This window comes from Arachis ipaensis, chromosome B9 (assembly GCF_059453495.1).
Source record: "Arachis ipaensis isolate K30076 ecotype BB chromosome B9, ASM5945349v1, whole genome shotgun sequence".
Classification (NCBI taxonomy): Eukaryota; Viridiplantae; Streptophyta; class Magnoliopsida; order Fabales; family Fabaceae; genus Arachis; species Arachis ipaensis.
Genome location: NC_142444.1, coordinates 41363995 through 41376582, shown reverse-complemented (window position 1 = coordinate 41376582; position 12588 = coordinate 41363995). Strand labels below are relative to the sequence as shown.

General features: G+C 39.9%; 1 non-coding gene across 1 annotated transcript; it reads left to right on the top strand.

Moving 5' to 3' along the window:
- Positions 1 to 5173: 5173 nt before the first annotated feature.
- Positions 5174 to 5277, top strand: LOC148544421 (small nucleolar RNA R71). Its single transcript, XR_015900445.1, has one exon. It is a non-coding gene; the product is annotated as a small nucleolar RNA R71 (small nucleolar RNA).
- The last annotated feature ends 7311 nt before the right edge of the window (positions 5278 to 12588 follow it).

The window sequence follows — 12588 nt, the reverse complement described above, 5'->3', positions numbered from 1 at the left end:
TATTTTCTTTTCTTGAGACCTTGGTGTCCAGCACCTCTTTGGGTTACTAAGTGTTCTGTAGTGAGGGTTACTCTTGATAGTGGACTTTCAGCTAATAATCCCGAGTTAGTTAACCCAAGTTACCAAGTGATAAGGCACCCCTAAGAGATTATTCATCCAAGTAGATCCCTCACACAGGAGCACCACAGACACTTGCCTCAAGATTAAAACCATTGATGCCTAGCCTTATTGCTTACTCTTCTGCTTTTGTTTTTCACTTCCATTATTCTTTCCCTTTTCTCTTATTAGGATCTTGTCATATGCTCAGTCTCATGGGTATATCCAAAGTCAAGTATTCAGGATAGATAATTGTCATCCCAGCCTTGTGGTTGAACCAACTTAGCTAACTTATGACTACCCCAAAGATTCATGAATGCATTTCCACAATATGAACTCTACTCTGGTCTTTTAAAAACATAATCATTCTCTTCTTCAATTTGATTTAAAATGGACAAGCTTACAAGTAAATAAGGGAATGATGCAGTGACATTTAAACTAGAAATCATGGACCTATTCAGAAGGAAAACTTAAAAGACAAAATTTTAAAAAAAAAGTTTAAACATAACATGGAAGCAGGTTCTATTTCATACAAGATCTTCCTTATTTAAAGCATAGAAAACGATGGACTAAAAAAAACTCCACCACCTTTCATTCATGTGGATGTCCATGCTCCCATCCTCGTTTGTCCTCATTGTGTCTCTTTTGAGTGCTTGTACTTCCACTTCCCTTGCCTTTTCCAAGCAGCTTCCTCCAGAAACCACTATCTTCCATCTTCTTCTTGAGTGTCTCCTTTTGCTGTTTCACTTTCCTCTCTTCTTGTTCTACAAATTCTTTTTGGACCTCATCATATGTAGGGATGGCATAGTGTAGCTGATGCATATTACTGGTCATGTAGTTCAACTCGGCTTGGGTGTTTACATAGAACTCCTCCCTATGTAGTTGCCTTCCTTCATTGAGTACACTGAACTCATTGAAAGTTTTTATTTGGGCTATCTGCCGCTGGTTGAGTTCTTGCAAGTGCTTCTCTTGAATCTCTTGCCTCTCATTCACTTGGTTGATGGCTTGAGTGAGCTGAGAGTATTGTTCCTGCTGCTGCTCCATTTGTTGTTTTTGCCATGCTTCCTGTTGGCTCAGCCGGTTCAGAATTTGCTCTTGTCCTTCCATATGTCTCTATCCCAAATCTTCAATGGCTCTTAGATGGTGAGTCATATTCAAGTTGGCTGGGTCATGATGCTCTTCTTATTGATATTCTTCCTGATGATATTCCTCTTGATGAGCTTCTTCCTGGGCCCTTTACCTTTCTATATGTGGCCTTCTTAGTTGCTGAGCCGGTGTGGTATAGACCATTCGCTCGAGTGTGACTGGCCTCCCTGGGTTCACCCAGTCTGGGCTGCTGTCCTCAAATATTACCTTGGCCTTGTTGCACAAGCGAAGAATGGTGCTGGGGTACCAAAGTCTGGCACCTGAGTCAGCTTTCTCAGCTGACTCTTGAATCCCTTCGGCAATGAGCTCATGCACCTTGATTTCCCCACCTTGTACTAAGCATTATACCATAGTGGCTCGATTGATGTTAACCTCTGAATTATTAGCGGCTGGTAGGATGGACCTCCTTACAAGCTCAAACCACCCTTTGGCTTCAGGGTGAAGGTCTCCTCTTTTTATGAATCTTGGTCTCCCATCTGAGTACCTCTCCCAGTCAGCAGCTATAACACATATATCTGATGCTATCTCTGAGAGCTCATCCTTATCGGGGCTTCTACTTATCCTTGCTTGATAACTCTCCTCATCAAAATGAGGTGATTTCAAGTGAAGAGCTCTTGTTATGGCACTTGGGCTGAAGTCCACCTCCCTTCCTCTCACATAGCTTTTGAATGTTGGGGCTTTGGTCTTATCCTCTCTAACTGCATTTGCATAGAATTCTTTGATGAGGTTTCCATTGATCTTCCCCTCTGGACTGGTGAGCAATTGCCACCCCCTCTGTTCGATTTTTCTCCAAATCTGTGGTGATTCATTGGCATTGATTTGGAAGATTAACTCTGGCAATATCTTTCTGGCCCTTATCCGCTCAAATTCATGCTCATGAAAGGCAGTCTTGAATCTCTTGTCATCAAAAGGAGCACTCTCCATAGGTTCCTTCCTCTTTTGCCTCTTTGAGCTTGATGATGCCATGACTTGAGTTGTTGTTTGAGGGGGTTTGAGGCGTCGGATAGATGAAGAGTGGGTTGGTTAAAGCAATGTGTGATGAAGGGTTTAGTGTGCCAATAGAAGTGTGGAGAGTGGGGATTTGAATGTGAGGAGTGAGTATGCACTAAGGTTCACTTATATAAGAAATCATGAGTGAATGAAGGGTGTGGATTGCATGAATGTTTACTAGATGGACGGATGGGGTTGTGTATGAAGGAAAGACAAGGATCATCACTTAATGAGAGTGATTGGTTCGGTCTTCAAGGGTCTTCTTTCTCCAATGTTGCATGGCCGCGTTTCCCCATGCGTTCTCTCTTGGGACATGTGTGTAGTGCTCTTCATTAAGTGGCAAAATCTCCCCCATTTAATTGTCCAATCAATCCCTTTTCATGCTTCTTTTCCTTTCCTATAAAGATTTGAAATAAAGAAATTAATATCATAAAAAATTTAAACTCTACGGCTAGAATAAAAGGAAAGAAAGGATTTGATTGTTTATTTATGAATTCCAACTAACTAACTAACTATTGGTGGGTCCTTATATGCATTTTGGTGGCACCATGAGGTGACACCAAACTTAATCTGGATCACTGTGATGGAGGTTTTGTGTTCAAAGCTCCCAAGACTAGCATGCATTTTGGTTTGCTTTGAACACCAAACTTGTTCCTCACTATATTCTGCATAAGAAGATTTTCACCAATTGTTTGTCAAGTTTGGATTGAAGCTCATAAAGATTGACTTATTCATTATCATCTGAAAGCATATAAAACATGGGTTGCCTCCCATGAAGCGCTTCTTTAGCGTCACTAGCTTGACGTTTTTCCTTCATCATGGTGGTTGGTAGTGCTTAAAGTCCTCCCCTCTTGCTGTGGACTTGTATCCATTGGTTGGATCAATGATCTCCACATGTTCCAGGGAAAGAACTCTGTTGATAGTGAAGACCTTAGGTAATTGAGATGGCACAGTAGGGAGATTAGGGGGAATATCTGGGAAGTAAGCTGAGACAACTCTATCCCCTAGAGAGAAGTCTTCCGTAGGGATCTTTTTGTTCCTCCATCTCCTTGGTACCTTCTTCTTTATTTCTTTTGAGGTTGCCTTCCCCTTGGTGACCTCTTTTCTCCAAGGAGTTGTGATGCTGTCTTCACCTGCCTCTAGAGGTTTGGGTTCCTCTAACTTTTCCTTGAGCTGTAGCAATTGCTGTTTTCCTTGTTTGTCAGTTAAGGGGGTCTCAGAATGAGTTGGCTGTGCTTCAGTGCTTCTTTTTTCTTTCATTGTCTCATTATCATCTGTGCTTAGTTCCTTGTCCTCTTGATCTATTTCTTGTGAGAGTTTGAAGACATTAAAGCTAAGTCGTTCATCATGGATTCTCAATATTAGCTCCCCTTTCTCTACGTCGATAAGTGCTCTGGCTGTAGCTAGGAATGGTCTTCCCAATATGATTGGGTGAGTGTGACTTTCTTCCATGTCCAGAATGACAAAGTCTGTTGGGAGAAAGTACTTCCCAACCTTTAGCAACACATTTTCCACCACTCCTATTGCTTGCTTTTGGGTTTTGTCAGCCAGTCTGATAATGACATCTGTGGGCATTATCTCATTGATCTGCAGCCTCTTCACTAGGGATAAGGGCAGTAAGTTGATGCTGGCCCCTAAATCACATAGTGCTCTATCGAACATAGTTTCACCTATGGCACAAGGGATGTGAAAACTCCATGGGTCTCTTCTTTTTGTAGGCAGCTCAGGTTGAATAAGGGCACTACATTCCTTGTTCATCAATATAGTCTGGCCTCCTTTGAGTGAGCTTTTCCTGGGAAGAAGTTCCTTCATATATTTGATGAATGCAGGCATTTGTTGAATTGCCTTGATGAATGGTATGTTTACATGCAGAGATGCAAACAAGTCTAGGAACCTTGAGTATATTCTCTTTCCTACAGCACCATTGAGCAGTTGAGAAAAGGGTGCATAGAGCTTCAACAACTCTTGTTGTGACATTTCTGGTTCTTTGTGATCTCTATCCTCCTCCTTTATTGAGTTGTCTTCAGGTTGTTTGAGAAGTTTGCCTTGCTTGTCTTCAGTCTCTTGATCACTTGTAGTGACCATTTTGCAATCTTCCCATCTTACTTTCTTTGCTTCTCCTTTGGGGTTTTTCTCTGTGTCACTTGGGAAGCTATCTGTAGGTTTGGGAATCTTCTCAGCTAAATATCCCACCTAGAATTCCAGCTTCCTAATGGTCTCTCCCTGGTTCTTAATATTGGCTCGCACCTCCTCTTTGAACACCTTATTTTCTTGAATCTCTTGGCATATTCCTTCAAGTAAGGCTTCAATCTTAGAGAGCTTGTCATCAATTGATGAGTGGTTCGGAGCAGATGTGCTATTTTGGTTTTGATAAGTGTGTGGAGAAGTGTTGTTGTGGGGGTGTTGAGATGTCCTCTGGGTGAATTGCTAGTGAGCTGCATTGTTGTTGGAGTTGTAACATCTCTGGTCTTGGTTTTGATCTTGCTCACTTCCCCACCCAAAGTTTGGGTGGTTTCTCCATCCAGGGTGGTAAGTCTTGGAGTATGGATCATAGTTTTTCCTTGGTGAATTCCCAATGTAGTTGGCTTGCTCCTGACTCCCCTCTGCTTCTTCATTCACTCCTTCTTGGATTGTTGATGAAGATGAGATTGCTGCTACTTGGTTCCTCTCCATCTTCTTGGTGAGGTCAGCCAGCTGCTGGGTAATGAGCTTGTTTTGGGCCAACAGAGCATCTACATTGTTTAGCTCCATCACTCCTCTTGTGTTCCCTCTTTCGGAAGCATAGAAGTAGTCGTTTTCTGCTACTATTTCGATAACATCTATGGCTTCCTCAATGGTCTTTTTCTTGTTCAAAGATCCTCCAGATGAATGGTCTACGGCCTTCTTTGACTCATAAGAGAGACCTTCATAGAAAATGTGCAGCTGCACCCATTCGTTGAACATGTCAGGTGGACACCTCCTTGTTAAGTCCTTGAACCTCTCCCATGATTCATATAGAGTCTCACCATCTTGTTGCCTGAAAGTTTGAACCTCAGCTCTCAGCCTATTAATATGTTGAGGAGGGTAGAATCTTGCTAAGAATTTGTTCACCACATCCTCCCAAGTTGTCAAGCTATACCTTGGGAAGGATTTCAGCCACTTGGCTGCCTTGTCCCTGAGTGAGAAAGGAAATAAGAGCAGTCTATAGGTGTCAGGATGAACACCATTAGATTTCACTGTGTCACATATTCTCAGGAAGGTGGTCAAATGTTGATTGGGGTCTTCTTGAACACCTCCTCCAAACGAACAGTTGTTCTGAACAAGGGTGATGAGCTGTGGTTTAAGTTCAAAGTTGTTGGCATGAATTGTTGGCTTTTGGATGCTACTTCCACAATTACCTGGGTTTGGATTGATGTAAGAGCCCAAAACTCTTCTATCCTCCCCAGCATGATTTGCTCCAACTCCTCTGCCATGGTTGTGAGTCTCTTTCTTCATGATGATTTTCCATGTTTTCTTCCATGTTTGGTTCAAAGTATTCCTCAAAGTGTTCCTCCTCCTCTTTAGCACCAACTACACGTTTTTCTTTTGCCTCCCTCCTTAGTCTAAGGAAGGTTCTCTCAGGTTCAGAATCAAAGGAAGTTGAAGCCCCGCTTCTTCTCCCTGTCATACAACCAACAAGTACAAGTAAAGAAAATAGGTGCAGACAGTATTTGTGTCAGAATTACTATTAGTTGTGGGTGATGTAATATATCAAATAGTTAGTGGGTTAGCAAACAGAATTGAAAATAACAAAGAAAACAAAACAGTAGAGGGGGAAGGGAAGAAGTTTAACTAAAACAAAAAGTAAATCGCTCAAACAGAAAATGAAATTCACAAAATAAAAATGCTCAATCTAGTGATCTTCCAATTTAATCATTGTTGATGCACAATCAATCCCCGGCAACGGCGCCATAAACTTGATGCACGGAAAACTTGTCTCTCAACAAATCTCCCTTCGACAAATGTACCGAATTTGTCGTCAAGTAAAAACTCACAATAGAGTGAGGTCGAATCCCACAGGGATTGATTGATCAAGCAACTTTAATTAGAAGAATGTTCTAGTTGAGCGAATCCAGAATTTGGGTTGAGAGTTGTAGAAAATAAAATGGCGGGAATGTAAATAACAGAAAAGTAAATGCTAGAATTAAAGGACTGGAAGTAAATGACTGAAAATAAATTGCAGAATTGTAAATGGGAATGGGGGATTTGCTCATAAAAGTAAATGGCAGAAATTAAAGAGAATGGGTAAGATCAGAGATGGGGAGTTCATTGGGCTTAGGAGATGTTGCAATTCTCCAGATCAAGTTTATTTTCATCTCTTCCTCAATCAATGCACTCATTGATCTCCTTGGCAATCTTAAGTGATTGGATTACAATTTCTTGCAATTCAATCTCTCAAATCTTGATCAATAGCCAATTCCTTGGTCAATTGCTCATGAGAAGAGATGAAGTATGGTCACTGATTATACCACATGCATTTCCCAAATCAAGTGTTGAGAGGGTTATAGTCACATACCCATCCAAACCCAATTTGGTCCAGCATGAGAAAGCATTTCTAGCTTGATCTCTTCATTCCTCTTTCAAGTTTCAAAAGAGATCCAAGTTTGAATAGCTTCTCTTCCAAGATAACTACTCAATTGGATGAAGATCGAAAGCTTTCAAGTAAAATCAAGAGGAAAGATAGAAGAAGAATAATGAAAATTAGTATTGATCCATCAAATTACAACAGAGCTCCCTAACACAATGAAAGGGGTTTAGTTGTTCATAGCTCTTGAAAATGAAAACAAAGATGGAGAATACATCATAAAACTAGAAATTGCAAAGAAAGTAAAATACAGAGAGTAGTTCTCTTTTTCCCAGCCTCCCGAACTTCTTTCTCAATTCAAAGCTACTCCTATATATACTACTCTTCTCAGCTTCTAGTGTGATTCTTCAAGTCTTGGGCCTTTGGATCTTGAGTTTGAAGCAGTTCCTTTCTTTATTTGGGCTTGGCTTTACTTGCAGAGAGAAAGTGCGAAGTGGGCAAAGACTTTAGTTCAGGATGTTAGGGGTGTTAATATTTAGTGAGAATATAAGTTCGAGAACGTTAGTGACACTTAACATTGTCACTAACGTTCCAATGCACCCCTTTGCCTCACGTTAAAGCCCACGTTAACTAGGTTAACGTGGCTTTTAACGTTGCCTTGTTAACCTTCGAGAACGTTAGTGACACTCAACATTGTCACTAACGTTCCAGTGTGCCCCTTCTTGCTTCACGTTAAAGCCCACGTTAACTAGGTTAACGTGGCTTCTAACGTGGCCTTTGCCACCCTTCGAGAATGTTAGTGACATTCAACATTGTCACTAACGTTCCAATGTGCCCCTAGGTCTCACGTTAGAGTCCACGTTAACTAGGTTAACTTGGCTTCTAACGTGGCCATTCTTAGCCATCCTAATGTTAGTGACAATGTTGAGTGTCACTAACGTTGGCTCATCCTACATTCCTCATCGTTAGCTTCCACGTTAATCAAGTTAACGTGGAAGTTAACATGACTCTTGGGGGTTGTGTGGTTGCTTCAACGTTAGTGACAATGTTGAGTGTCACTAACGTTGTCAACAACTCTTCATCTCTTACGTTAGTTCCCACGTTAACCAAGTTAACGTGGGAGTTAATGTGGTACTTTGCACCATATGCCAACGTTAGTGACAATGTTGAGTGTCACTAACGTTGGCTTCTTTTCCCCCCCTTAACGTTAGAGGCCACGTTAACCTAGTTAACGTGGCTTCTAACGTGGCCACTTATGAGTAATTGCCAACGTTAGTGACAATGTTAAGTGTCACTAACGTTGGCTCAACTTCTCTTCTCCACGTTAGAGTTCACGTTAACTTAGTTACCGTGACTCTCTAACGTGGGCATTGATGGCTTTTTGAGAGTGTTATTGGCAATCACTTTTCTCATTATCCTTGCAAGTTACCTCCCATTTTCTTGCTTCCTTTTGGTCCTGAAATCAAGCAATAAAGTGCATCAAAGCTCTAGTCCAAGTCATGAGTAATGCAACATAATATTTGTCACTAAACTTATGTAAAATCCTCATGAAATTATGTAAAATGCACAATGTATGCTTGAATCAAGGCATAAGTGAATATCTACCCAAAACTAGCTTATTTCCTAAAGAAATGCATGAAACTAACCTAAAAATAGTAAAGAAAAGGTCAGTGAAACTGGCCAAGATGCCCTGGCATCAGTTAAATCTATGAAGCTTGCTAAGGATGATTCTGCTATTGGTGTGGAAATACTCCCTTGTAGTAAAGAAGAGAGGATTCGTGAGATGAGGGGAGACTGAGCATATTTATATATATATATACCCCCTATTTGATTGAGCTTCATTTGAGGTTCCCCTTTTTTGAGTTTGAGTGTAAAGTGTTGACGAAGTTAAACTGTGCCCCCTCACAACTACACTTAAATTCCTGGGCTTTTATGTGAGCTTTTGAGTGTTTAATGGCCTTTTTGGAGTTTCCTTCATCTCTGAATATTTTCTTTTCATTGTTTCAATCAAAGGGAGTGAGAAAAGGTTTGTCGATCAACCCTAGTAGCTTCTCGAGCCGTTTTGTGTTTTTGCTGTATAAGTCCTCTTTCAAGAGTTTTAAATCCATGTTTATAAAGGTTTGGTCTTTAGAAATTGAATATCCCTTTCATTTAGAAGACGAATTGATTGAAAAATTCCCCTGTACTGGTGCCCGAAACCAATGTAAATCTTGGAGTCTATGGAGAGAAATGAAGAAGAGAATTTGGAAATCTAGCGCTCGACCTCTTCCTTCTTCGAAAAGAAAAAGAATTAAATTAGGAAAGCCACTAGAGATTCTTTTTAAAGAAGAAATGGATGCTGATGGTGGCGGTAGGTCTGTTTTTGAGAGGCAAAAAAGGCTTCATGGTTTTATTGAGGGGGTGAATCCTCTGTCTCTTTGGAGTGAGTAGTTTTCTATTACTAAACTTGCTGATAAGGTTTCTCAATATGCCAGTGATATGAGGTTGGCTGGACGAATTGGTACGGAAGGAATTAGAAAGTTTATGCAGGTTTGTTTCTTTATCGTCACTTGTGTTTGATTTGTTGTATATATGTTCCAACATATATTTGTTTATTTTGTAGATTGTTGGTTCACGACTGCTGTAACACCATACCGCACTTAATCTTATGCTTAAGTCATAAGACTGAGATAGTAAGGTATTACGATCTCTAAAAGTAAAATATATATATATATAATAACAGGGAAAGAGATATTTAACTAGGAGCCTTGAAAAACTGGTGAAACAAAATTGCAAAATAAAAGCGCAACGCTCAGGAAACGAGATAACTTGCTTGCCAAGAAAGCTGTAGTTAACAAGTGAAAGATAACAAAATTGGGAATAGAGGATACAAAATAACAAGCTCCTAACTCATCTTGCGAAGCCAAGGCTGGCCGGGGAATATTTACATACATATATACGTATCCCAAAAACCCTAAAATACATAGATAAAACCCTAACTCTCCTTAAGCCTCTAAGAGGAACAAAATAAACAAGTTAATTCAGAGAGAAAGTTAAGTACATATATATAAAACTGTACATCAAAGTAAAACCCAAAGACTACTCCGCTTCAGAAGTCCAGACGCCTAACGAGGAGACTCTCGACCTGCATCTAAAAATAACAAGACACTATGGGTTCTCAGCATGGTAAAGGTGACACGCACATAATATATAAGGTCCTGGGAATGCCAGAGTCAATCTTAGAACGCCGACACTTAGATTATAATCTTAAGATATTAAACAGAAACCATAAGAGGTGGTCTTCTAAGGGTTCCGAAACTTAACTAAAATTTGACTTAAACACTAAACCCTTCTATCCTTCCTCCGTTCCTCCATCTTCGGTGAATATGCACAGACCGATAAGCAAACAAGGCAAATACAGGTAATTTTCAAGTAATACAGATAACAATTATAACAGGTAGCAAATTATAATCATGTAGGCAATCCCAAATAACTCACAAATAAGCAATTCAAACAATATGCACATGATGCATGCCTGTCTTATGGCTGTTGATATCAACTATCGGTTACGTAGTGTTCCGAGGGTTACCTGAAACTGGAGGTCGATCTCGGATGAGATCTCCTGATGTAAGTGGAGCGGCTATGTCTGACTTGTTGGTGTATGAGGTGCTGCTGATCCTTGGTCACTGGAGGGTGGTGGTACCTGCAAGAGACTCCGATGCTTAAGTTAGCACGTGCTTTAGGCAGGTTTTTTGTAGAATCAGAGTATGAGTTATACCTAGGTTCTCTAGTGTATTTATAGTAGTGTGGAGTGGCCTTCCTTGATATAAGTTAGTTATCTTATCTTATCCTTTGTGGGTGAGGTCACCTTATCTTTTTGGCTAGCCGCCTTTAGAGGGGCTATAGTCCTCAACTTTGGGCCTGCTTAGGCCTTTATGGAGATTAAACCGAGCTATTTAGGAAAAGGTCGGTAACGAAGGATAACTCATACTACTATAAATACAATGGAGCTTGTTAGGCGCACTCCACATCCAAGTTAGGCGTGCTCCACTCCAAGTTAGGCGCCAGTTCGCCTATTCAGCAAGTGGTCCCAGCGCCAAATCAAGGATTGCACGAGTATTTTAATTCTGATTTAAACTGTAATTCATTTAAAAATAGAAAAAGATATTATTTAGTTTTAGGAAATATAATTTATGTTAATTAGAATTAGATATAAAAAGGGAAAAGAATCAACCCTTCGGCTCCTCTCTTCTCTTCTCTTACCTCATTCTGCAATTTACAGTTTTACTGAATCCTAGTTTTTTTCTTTGAACCATGAGCAACTAAACTTCCACTGTTAAGGTTAGGAGCTCTGTCTATTGTATGGATTGATACTATTATTTTTCTATTTTAATTCAAGTACTGATTTATATTTCAAGAATTATTCTCGTTCTTTATCTTATGAATTTGAGTGGAACAGAAGTATGACCCTTGTTCTAATTGAGTTCTTGTATAACTTGGAAAAGCTCTTTACTTGAACAACAGCTTGAAAATAATTTCTCCCAAATTTCTAATTATCTGGACTTAACGGGATACGTGACATATAATCCTCTTATAGTTGGGTAATTAGGGTTTCTGTGGCTTATAAACTAGAATTGAACTTCACCCTCTAATTAGAATTAAGTGACCAAGGAATTGGTAGTTGATGAAGGTTAGAGGAGACTAAAAATGTCTAAGGAATTAGGGTTTAGCAACATATAGATTGCCATGAATTTAATCTTGAATGATTAAAATAGTTAGTAAGAAAAGTCAATCCGAAAGATAGATATCTCTGAAACCTTAACTGTTTTCTCCCATATTATTCACACCAATTTACTGCTTGCTTTCTGATATTCTGAATTTACTGTTAATGCTTTTGAACTCTCAAAACACCATTTTTTGTTTGTCTAACTAAGTAAATCACGCAATCATTGTTGCTTAGTCCATCAATCCTCGTGGGATCAACCCTCATTCACTTGAGGTACTACTTGGTACGACCTGGTGCACTTACCGGTTAGTTTGTGGGTTATAAAGTCCGCACCATAGCCAGCCTTTCGAGTAGGTCCTTGGCTACTATTCATTCGTCGGTTGTATGTCCAAACTTCTGGTGGAATACATAGTATTTACTCTTATCTATGTACTTTTGGTCTTGATAACTTCTTGCCTTGCTAGGTGGTTTTATGAGCTTGGTATGGAGGATTTCCTTTATTATGTTTTCTCTTTTTATGTTAAACTTCGTGTAAGAACCAAATTTTGGTGTCATCTTGAAATGCTTGTTGTAGTTCTGTGATTGATTTGATCTTCTCTGCCTATCTTCGTCTCTTCTTGGTGCTTGGGTTCTTTATTTGTCTGCTTTTCTCACTTCTCGTAACTCCTCAATCTCTATTTGTCCCAATGCTTTATCTATGAACTCGGCCAATGTTTTAGGCTTTGATACTGCAATGGTTTTCTGTAATTGTCCTGAGCAAAGACCGCTTTTTAGTGCGTGAAGATGCATTCGGAGCTGAGATCGGGGATTTTCATTGCAACTTTGGCGAATCGCATCATATAATCCTTCAAACTCTCATGTTGACCCTGCTTGATGGTGCTGAGGAAATCAAAGTCATGAACATAAATCTTTGAAGCTGCGAAGTGGTTGACAAACTGCAGGAAGACAAGAAAACCACAATAAGGTTGCACCATTTAAAAAGGAAAGATCTGCATAAACTTGGGTCAGAAGCACCAGTCAAAAACATCATAGATTCAAATTTAGTAACATAAATTTTGGGGTAACCAAAACCCTCATATGGTTTTAGTGTGTGGGAAGCGTGAAGTTT